Genomic DNA, 10,438 nt, shown 5'->3' with positions numbered 1-10,438 from the left:
CAGAGTAGTTTCCATTCTTTCTTTCTTTTCAGCCCATTCCCAGGCAAACGCCTTCCCCAGCCTCCGGCTTACAGACTGATGTGTGACTTCAGCCGTCCCTAGTTCGAGACCCGCGGGCCGGGTCAAAAATCCCTTCCTTCGGATACTTGTTCCTCTCTATTTCCCATTGTATAGAGGCTAGTGTGCCTGATGTTTCCTTTTCAATTAAGAACTTTTTAGTTGATGATAATTCTCTCCTATTTGCTTCAACTGGACTTTCTGTACCAGATGCATTATCTTTTGTATATCTAAAGCTGATCAAGGGATTCTTAACAGGAATCCTTTACAGTGTAATGACTGAATGAGCAGGCATTACTTCCATTTATTTCCTTAGAGAAAATCCATTCCTTCGGATACTTGTTCCTCTCTATTTCCCATTCTATTGGGGCTAGTATGCCTGATGTTTCCTTTTCAATTAGGAACTTTATATTTGATGATAATTCTCTCCTATTTGCTTCAATTGGACTTTCTGTACCAGATGCATTATCTTCTGTATATCTAAAGCTGATCAAGGGATTATTAACAGGAATCCTTTACAGTGGAATGAGTGAATGTGCAGGCATTAGTTCCATTTATTTCCTTAGGGAAAATCCATTCGTTCGGATACTTGTTCCTCTCAACTTCCCATTCTATTGAGGCTAGTGTGCCTGATGTTTCCGTTTCAATTAGGAACTTTATAGTTGATGATAATTCTCTCCTATTTGCTTCAACTGTACTTTCTGTACCAGATGCATTTTCTTCGGTATATCTAAAGCTGATCAAGGGATTCTTAACAGAAATCCTTTACAGTGGAATGAGTGAATGTGCAGGCAATAGTTCCAGTTATTTCCTTAGGGAAAATCCATTCCTTCAGATACTTGTTCCTCTCTATTTCCCATTCTTTTGAGGCTAGTGTGCCTGATGTTTCCTTTTCAATTAGGAACTTTATAGTTGATGATAATTCTCTCCTATTTGCTTCAACTGGACTTTCTGTACCAGATGCATTATCTTCTGTATATCTAAAGCTGATCAAGGGATTCTTAACAGGAATCCTTTACAGTGGAATGAGTGAATGTGCAGGCATTAGTTCCAGTTATTTCCTTAGGGAAAATCCATTCCTTCGGATACTTGTTCCTCTCTATTTCCCATTTTATTGGGGCTAGTGTGCCTAATGTTTTCTTTTCAATTAGGATCTTTATAGTTGATGATAATTCTCTCCTATTTGCTTCAACTGGACTTTCTGTTCCAGATGCATTATCTTCTGTATATCTAAAGCTGATCAAGGGATTCTTAACAGGAATTCTTTACAGTGGAATGAGTGAATGTGCAGTCAATAGTTCCAGTTATTTCATTAGGGTAAATCCATTCCTTCGGATACTTGTTCCTCTCTATTTCCGATTCTATTGAGGCTAGTGTGCCTGATGTTTCCTTTACAATTAGGAACTTTATAGTTGATGATAATTCTCTCCTATTTCCTTCAACTGGACTTTCTGTTCCAGTTGCATTATCTTTTGTATATCTAAACCTGATCAAGGGATTCTTAACAGGAATCCTTTACAGTGGATTGAGTGAATGTGCAGGCAATAGTTCCAGTTATTTCCTTTAGGAAAATCCATTCCTTCGGATACTTGTTCCTCTCTACTTCCCATTCTATTGAGTCTAGTGTGCCTGATGTTTCCTTCTCAATTAGGAACTTTATAGTTGATGATAATTCTCTCCTATTTGCTTCAACTGTACTTTCTGTACCAGATGCATTATCTTTTGTATATCTAAATCTGATCAAGGGTTTCTTAACAGGAATCCTTTACAATGGGAAGAGTGAATGTGTAGGCATTAGTTCCAGTTATTTCCTTAGGGAAAATCCATTCCTTCAGATACTTGTTCCTCTCTATTTCCCATTCTCTTGAGGCTAGTGTGCCTGATGATTCCTTTTCAATTAGGAACTTTATAGTTGATGATAAATCTCTCCTATTTGCTTCAACTGGATTTTTTGTACCAGATGCATTATCTTCTGTATATCTAAAGCTGATCAAGGGATTCTTAACAGGAATCCTTTACAGTGGGATGAGTGAATGTGCAGGCAATATTTCCAGTTATTTCCTTAGGGAAAATCCATTCTTTTCGATACTTGTTCTCTCAACTTCCCATTCTATTGAGGCTAGTGTCCCTGATGTTTCCTTTTCAATTAGGAACTTTATACTTGATTAAAGTTCTCTCCTATTTGCTTCAACTGGATTTTTTGTACCAGATGCATTATCTTCTGTATATCTAAAGCTGATCAAGGGATTCTTAACAGGAATCCTTTACAGTGGAATGAGTGAATGTGCAGGCATTAGTTCCAGTTATTTCCTTAGGGAAAATGCATTCCTTCGGATACTTGTTCCTCTCTATTTCCCATTCTATTGTGGCTAGTGTGCCTGATGTTTCCTTTTCAATTAGGAACTTTTTAGTTGATGATAATTCTCTCCTATTTGCTTCAACTGGACTTTCTGTACCAGATGCATTATCTTTTGTATATCTAAAGCTGATCAAGGGATTCTTAACAGGAATCCTTTACAGTGGAATGAGTGAATGGGCAGGCAATAGTTCCAGTTATTTCCTTAAGGAAAATCCATTCCTTCGGATACTTGTTCCTCTCTATTTCCCATTTTATTGGGGCTAGTGTGCCTGATGTTTTCTTTTCAATTAGGATCTTTATAGTTGATGATAATTCTCTCCTATTTGCTTCAACTGGACTTTCTGTTCCAGATGCATTATCTTCTGTATATCTAAAGCTGATCAAGGTATTCTTAACAGGAATTCTTTACAGTGGAATGAGTGAATGTGCCGGCAATAGTTCCAGTTATTTCATTAGGGTAAATCCATTCCTTCGGATACTTGTTCCTCTCTATTTCCGATTCTATTGAGGCTAGTGTGCCTGATGTTTCCTTTACAATTAGGAACTTTATAGTTGATGATAATTCTCTCCTATATCCTTCAACTGGACTTTCTGTTCCAGATGCATTATCTTTTGTATATCTAAACCTGATCAAGGGATTCTTAACAGGAATCCTTTACAGTGGATTGAGTGAATGTGCAGGCAATAGTTCCAGTTATTTCCTTTAGGAAAATCCATTCCTTCGGATACTTGTTCCTCTATACTTCCCATTCTATTGAGTCTAGTGTGCCTGATGTTTCCTTTTCAATTAGGAACTTTATAGTTGATGATAATTCTCTCCTATTTGCTTCAACTGTACTTTCTGTACCAGATGCATTATCTTTTGTATATCTAAATCTGATCAAGGGTTTCTTAACAGGAATCCTTTACAATGGGAAGAGTGAATGTGCAGGCAATATTTCCAGTTATTTCCTTAGGGAAAATCCATTCCTTTGGATACTTGTTCTCTCAACTTCCCATTCTATTGAGGCTAGTGTCCCGGATGTTTCCTTTTCAATTACGAACTTTATACTTGATTAAATTTCTCTCCTATTTGCTTCAACTGGACTTTCTGTACCAGATGCATTTTCTTCGGTATATCTAAAGCTGATCAAGGGATTCTTAACAGGAATCCTTTACAGTGGAATGAGTGAATGTTCAGGCAATAGTTCCAGTTATTTCCTTAGGGAAAATCCATTCCTTCGGATACTTGTTCCTCTCAACTTCCCATTCTATTGAGGCTAGTGTGCCTGATGTTTCCTTTTCAATTAGGAACTTTATAGTTGATGATAATTCTCTCCTATTTGCTTCAACTGGACTTTCTGTACCAGATGCATTATCTTTTGTATATCTAAACCTGATCAAGGGATTCTTAACAGGAATCCTTTACAGTGGATTGAGTGAATGTGCAGGCAATAGTTCCAGTTATTTCCTTTAGGAAAATCCATTCCTTCGGATACTTGTTCCTCTCTACTTCCCATTCTATTGAGTCTAGTGTGCCTGATGTTTCCTTTTCAATTAGGAACTTTATAGTTGATGATAATTCTCTCCTATTTGCTTCAACTGTACTTTCTGTACCAGATGCATTATCTTTTGTATATCTAAATCTGATCAAGGGTTTCTTAACAGGAATTCTTTACAATGGGAAGAGTGAATGTGTAGGCATTAGTTCCAGTTATTTCCTTAGGGAAAATCCATTCCTTCAGATACTTGTTCCTCTCTATTTCCCATTCTCTTGAGGCTAGTGTGCCTGATGATTCCTTTTCAATTAGGAACTTTATAGTTGATTGTAATTCTCTCCTATTTGCTTCAACTGGATTTTTTGTACCAGATGCATTATCTTCTGTATATCTAAAGCTGATCAAGGGATTCTTAACAGGAATCCTTTACAGTGGGATGAGTGAATGTGCAGGCAATATTTCCAGTTATTTCCTTAGGGAAAATCCATTCTTTTCGATACTTGTTCTCTCAACTTCCCATTCTATTGAGGCGTGTCCCTTATGTTTCCTTTTCAATTAGGAACTTTATACTTGATTAAATTTCTCTCCTATTTGCTTCAACTGGACTTTCTGTACCAGATGCATTATCTTTTGTATATCTAAAGCTGATCAAGGGATTCTTAACAGGAATCCTTTACAGTGGAATGAGTGAATGTGCAGGCATTAGTTCCATTTATTTCCTTAGGGAAAATCCATTCGTTCGGATACTTGTTCCTCTCAACTTCCCATTCTATTGAGGCTAGTGTGCCTGATGTTTCCTTTTCAATTAGGAACTTTTTAGTTGATGATAATTCTCTCCTATTTGCTTCAACTGGACTTTCTGTACCAGATGCATTATCTTTTGTATATCTAAAGCTGATCAAGGGATTCTTAACAGGAATCCTTTGCAGTAGAATGAGTGAATGTGCAGGCAATGGTTCCAGTTATTTCCTTAGGGAAAATCTGCCAAGGCCCTTCACTCAGACATCTACAAACCATTTTAAGATTAGATAAAAGTCTTGGCCCCAAAGGAATGTCCTGGATGTGTAAGAACTCCCTGCCCCAAGGTTTTTCTGACCCAAGCGTTAACTGTCAAAAACATGACGAATGTTCCAACCACAAACCGTCACATATTGCCTTGACTTTCTGATATATGGTCAACAAATGTTATATCTTTTGTTCTATGGAAATTTACTTTGCTACATGGCATTCGCTCCACAACATATAAAAACCCTTTGCTTTGTCTCAATAAACGAGCTATTCTGTCACTACACAGAGTAGTTTCCATTCTTTCTTTCTTTTCAGCCCATTCCCAGGCAAACGCCTTCCCCAGCCTCCGGCTTACAGACTGATGTGTGACTTCAGCCGTCCCTAGTTCGAGACCCGCGGGCCGGGTCAAATTGGCGCCCGAACAGGGACCTGAAGATCCATATCAGCCCGACGGATTGACGAAGAGAAGGAGAGATGAACCGCCTGGCCAGGCCCCCGTCTAAGGACCCCGAAGAGAATCTTCACATACAGTGTAAGTGAACCAATCCGTCGAAATCATGGGCTCCCACCTTTCTAAAGAACAGATTTTCGTTAAAAATCTTAAAGAGAGTTTTAGGGAACAAAGAATTAAGGTTAAAAGGAAAGATCTTAAAAGAAAGCTTTAGAGAAAGAGGCTTAACAGTTAAGAAAAATAGAGCTCTGTGTCTGTCTGTGTATGTTTGTCTGCTTTGCATTGCTTCTGTTCTGTGTTAAAAGTTAGCAAGCTCATAAGAGATAAGAATTCAGCCTCTGTGTTACAGGCTTAGAAAAATAACAGGCTGAATTGTGGAAATTGGAATTCATTCAGAATAGTAATTCTTTCAGAGTGGTCTTAAATCATGGAATATCTAGGCATTCCCTGTGAAGGCAGAGAAATGCATTAAAATGGGCTTGGAAGTTTAGAGAAACTCTGTTTGGATTCTGGGAGGGAAGAATGTTCAAGGTGAAACAAACTTCTCTCTGGCAGCGGGAGTCCTAGGAAAAGCCTCTAGTTTGCTTTAGTGATTTAAGAGCTTTGTTAAGTTTTAAAAACAATGATTAAGAAATTTGGGAATTGATTATTTTAATGTCACTTAATATAAAAATTGTTTGTGATTTTAAACTTTTTAACCTGTTGTGCTAATTTGTAAGTAAAAGAAAAAACTTGACTATTTTAAACTGGTGGGAAAGTTTTCTCTGAAAAGCAGATTTTCAAAGCCTGCTAAAGGGGAGTAACAGCATTACAATCTTATCTGCTTAATACCATACCGCCTGAGAAGCTTCTACTAGTGGCCTTGAAGCACTCAGGCAGAAAAAAAAAAAAAAAAACTATTTGGTTTGCTTCTGAAACATTGGGTAATTTGTTATCATTATGGGTTATGAATCTTAAAGTTTAAAGTTTAAAAAAAAAAGGGGTGATTAAAGAAAAGGGACAAGAGAGATTGATTTGCAAAATTAATTAATAGTTTAAATGAAGCATCTAGTCAGAAGAGTTATTGGTTTGGAAGTGTTTAAAGTATGTCAGAGAAAGTTTGAGCAAGTAGGCATTGGGAAGAGAGAAAGACAGAGAGATGGGACAGGAGAATGAAGGTGATTTAAGAAGGATTGATTAGTGGGAGCAAAAAGATTTCAAGAAGAAATCAGTGGGGAAAAGAAGGAACTAGTTGGAAAGGGGAGTCACGGAGAGATGACTGTGAGACAGGATGTGTTTTTACAGGGGGAGAACAGCAGTAGGAAGCTGCAGCTGTTTTTGGTTGAAGAAAGCAAACTGATAAAGGGTCAAGCCACTCTTACAAGATGTTAATTGAGTGAACATTTGTTTCTAAAATACATAATGGTTTTTGTGTTTAAAGAATATGATCAGAAATGTGATATATAGTCTGAAAGGGTTATTTATAAAAAAAAAATGTTTAATTGATGTTTTTAAGAATTTTTCAGATTCCTTTATGTGAAAATAGAAGTTTTAATTAATTGTATTGATTCCAATTATTTACAGGGACTACAAGTATAATAGTTCTTGCCTTTGTCCTTTTGAAAATGTTTTTGTTATGGCAATATGTAATTTGGGATTTTTCTGTGTATTGGGTATTTTAAAAACAAAATAATTGGTACAATGTTCAACTTATAAAACATCTACTTGGGTATATAAGAATTGTGTGAACATTCTGGGATAAATTTCTTATTGTTAAAAGTCTTACAAAATGTAGATGATCTTTTTGTGACAAAAAAAAAAAAAAAAAAAAAAAAAGTGACCTTGTCCAAGTCACTATCAGTTTGTTAAATTATTTAGGAGCACAGGGATTGAGAATTTCTTAAAACAAATTTCAATTTGTGAAACATGAGGTAAAATATAAATACAGTAAACAATGTGGCTTTAGGAGTGTTATCAGCCACAGCACTTTTGGTACAAGAAAAGTCAGAAATTAACCTTTGGGAATAGTTTAATAGTGAATGTCCTGCACCAGGTTCAATCAATTCTGAATCAAAGAGGCCAGGAGGTGGCTAACTGATTCAAGGATTTTAAAATATGAAGCAATACTATTGGAAAGAGATGATTTGGCACTCTCACCAGACCATAACTTTAATACAGCCATGTTCTTATCTGCTTCCCCTGGGAAACATGTGTCCCTTGAACATGATTGTCCAAATGTGATTGATTACCAAACTAAGGTTAGGGAAGATTTGTAGGAAGTCCCTTTGTTGAAAGGCACTGAATAGTTCATAGATGGTTCTTCACAAATAGTTAATGGGAAAAGGAAAAATGGTTATGCTATTGTTAATGGGAAGATTTGACTCTGGTTCAAGCTGGATTCTTGCCAAAAGAATGGTCAGCTCAAAATTTGTGAATTATATGCAATAAATCAAGCCCTAAAATTGCTTGAAGGACTGATTCAAAATATGCTTGGGGAATTGTTCATATATTTGGGAAATATGGGAAGAAAGGGGAATGGTAAACAGTAAAGGAAAGGGATTGGCACACAGGGCATTGGTCACTGAAATTTTGACTAATCTTATGTTACCTAAGAATGCTGCAGTGATTCATGTGCAGGGGCACCAAAGAGGAAATTCATTTGAGATAAGGAGAAACTGCTTTGCAGATGAGGAAGCAAAGCAGCCTGGAGAAGAGGAATCTGTAAGTACAGAGGAGATGGTGGAGCAGGCAGATTTAGGCCAAAGCACCTGTTTCACAGCTAAGATCCTCCAATCTGTGGCCCAAGCTATAGCATCCTCCCTCATCATGTAAAGTGGAAAGGGTGGATAAGGAAATTAAACAGCAACTGACTGAATTGGCATTAGAGACACAATTGCCCTGGACCAAGTGCCTTCCCCTTGCCTTATTAAGAATTAAAACAAAACCCCTGAAGAGATGTGGAATTGTCACCTTATGAATTATTGTATGGTCACCCTTATCCAAAAGGGATTCAAAATTCTTACTTGTATCCAATATTTGAAACCAAGGATTTGTTTTTAAGGAAATATGTTATGTCTTTACTGTAACATCTGAAAACTTTGCAACTAAACAGGCTTATTGCTCAGACTCCTCCCTTAGGATTTCAACAGTGCATGAGTTCTAGCTTGGAGATGGGGTCCTGGTTCAGACATGGAAGGAGGACAAGCTGACCCTGAGATGGAAAGGACTGTTCCAGATCCTCTTGACATCAGATACAGCAGTGCTACACAGGAAAGAGAGTGGACTCAACATACCAGAATTAAAGGACTGGTGGACTCCGAGGGTGTGGACTTCCCAACTGAATGCAGAGAACAAACTGAGACAGACATTGAAAAGCAACTAATGAACTGTGCATGTAAAATCTTGATAGCAGTATTGAAGCCTCACTATTAAGATAAAATATCTATTACTGACACTTCCCCCATTTTTCCCTGGTGTCTTTCCAAGACTTGGTCTCAATCATGTCCTACCCCATTTCTTATGTAAGCTGTGACTGAGCCCATGACGGGATTAGTGTGACCCCGGGTGGTGGATGATTTGAGGTTTGATTTGTTATTTCCAGAACCATGGCAGTAAGACCACGCAATTGCCATGACGGGCAACCTCGAGAGGTCTGTTTCCCACCCACTTAAGATAGGATCTGGTATAATGTACCCTTGAGTTGGTGTGGTTGACCCCGATGACCTAAGACAGCATTTGGTGGCATGCTATTGCCATAGATCGAACGCTCACTCCCCACAACCGGAGGCAGGTCACACAGCCTAAGACAGGCCTGTCACCTTACAAATGAAAAAAGGGGGACATGCCAAGGCCCTTCACTCAGACATCTACAAACCACTTTAAGATTAGATAAAAGTCTTGGCCCCAAAGGAATGTCCTGGATGTGTAAGAACTCCCTGCCCCAAGGTTTTTCTGACCCAAGCGTTAACTGTCAAAAACATGACGAATGTTCCAACCACAAACCGTCACATATTGCCTTGACTTTCTGATATATGGTCAACAAATGTTATATCTTTTGTTCTATGGAAATTTACTTTGCTACATGGCATTCGCTCCACAACATATAAAAACCCTTTGCTTTGTCTCAATAAACGAGCTATTCTGTCACTACACAGAGTAGTTTCCATTCTTTCTTTCTTTTCAGCCCATTCCCAGGCAAACGCCTTCCCCAGCCTCCGGCTTACAGACTGATGTGTGACTTCAGCCGTCCCTAGTTCGAGACCCGCGGGCCGGGTCAAAAATCCCTTCCTTCGGATACTTGTTCCTCTCTATTTCCCATTGTATAGAGGCTAGTGTGCCTGATGTTTCCTTTTCAATTAAGAACTTTTTAGTTGATGATAATTCTCTCCTATTTGCTTCAACTGGACTTTCTGTACCAGATGCATTATCTTTTGTATATCTAAAGCTGATCAAGGGATTCTTAACAGGAATCCTTTACAGTGTAATGACTGAATGAGCAGGCATTACTTCCATTTATTTCCTTAGAGAAAATCCATTCCTTCGGATACTTGTTCCTCTCTATTTCCCATTCTATTGGGGCTAGTATGCCTGATGTTTCCTTTTCAATTAGGAACTTTATAGTTGATGATAATTCTCTCCTATTTGCTTCAATTGGACTTTCTGTACCAGATGCATTATCTTCTGTATATCTAAAGCTGATCAAGGGATTATTAACAGGAATCCTTTACAGTGGAATGAGTGAATGTGCAGGCATTAGTTCCATTTATTTCCTTAGGGAAAATCCATTCGTTCGGATACTTGTTCCTCTCAACTTCCCATTCTATTGAGGCTAGTGTGCCTGATGTTTCCGTTTCAATTAGGAACTTTATAGTTGATGATAATTCTCTCCTATTTGCTTCAACTGTACTTTCTGTACCAGATGCATTTTCTTCGGTATATCTAAAGCTGATCAAGGGATTCTTAACAGAAATCCTTTACAGTGGAATGAGTGAATGTGCAGGCAATAGTTCCAGTTATTTCCTTAGGGAAAATCCATTCCTTCAGATACTTGTTCCTCTCTATTTCCCATTCTTTTGAGGCTAGTGTGCCTGATGTTTCCTTTTCAAT

The 10,438-nt window shown here is 37.9% G+C and overlaps 1 long non-coding RNA gene across 1 annotated transcript; it reads left to right on the top strand.

Moving 5' to 3' along the window:
- Positions 1–4,538: 4,538 nt before the first annotated feature.
- On the top strand, positions 4,539–9,483 carry LOC141544503 (uncharacterized). Its single transcript, XR_012482621.1, has 2 exons — positions 4,539–5,434; positions 8,471–9,483. It is a non-coding gene; the product is annotated as an uncharacterized LOC141544503 (long non-coding RNA).
- Positions 9,484–10,438: the final 955 nt, after the last annotated feature.

This window comes from Sminthopsis crassicaudata, chromosome 5 (genome assembly GCF_048593235.1).
Source record: "Sminthopsis crassicaudata isolate SCR6 chromosome 5, ASM4859323v1, whole genome shotgun sequence".
In the NCBI taxonomy this organism is placed as follows: domain Eukaryota; kingdom Metazoa; phylum Chordata; class Mammalia; order Dasyuromorphia; family Dasyuridae; genus Sminthopsis; species Sminthopsis crassicaudata.
This window is presented reverse-complemented; position numbering and strand designations above follow the sequence as displayed.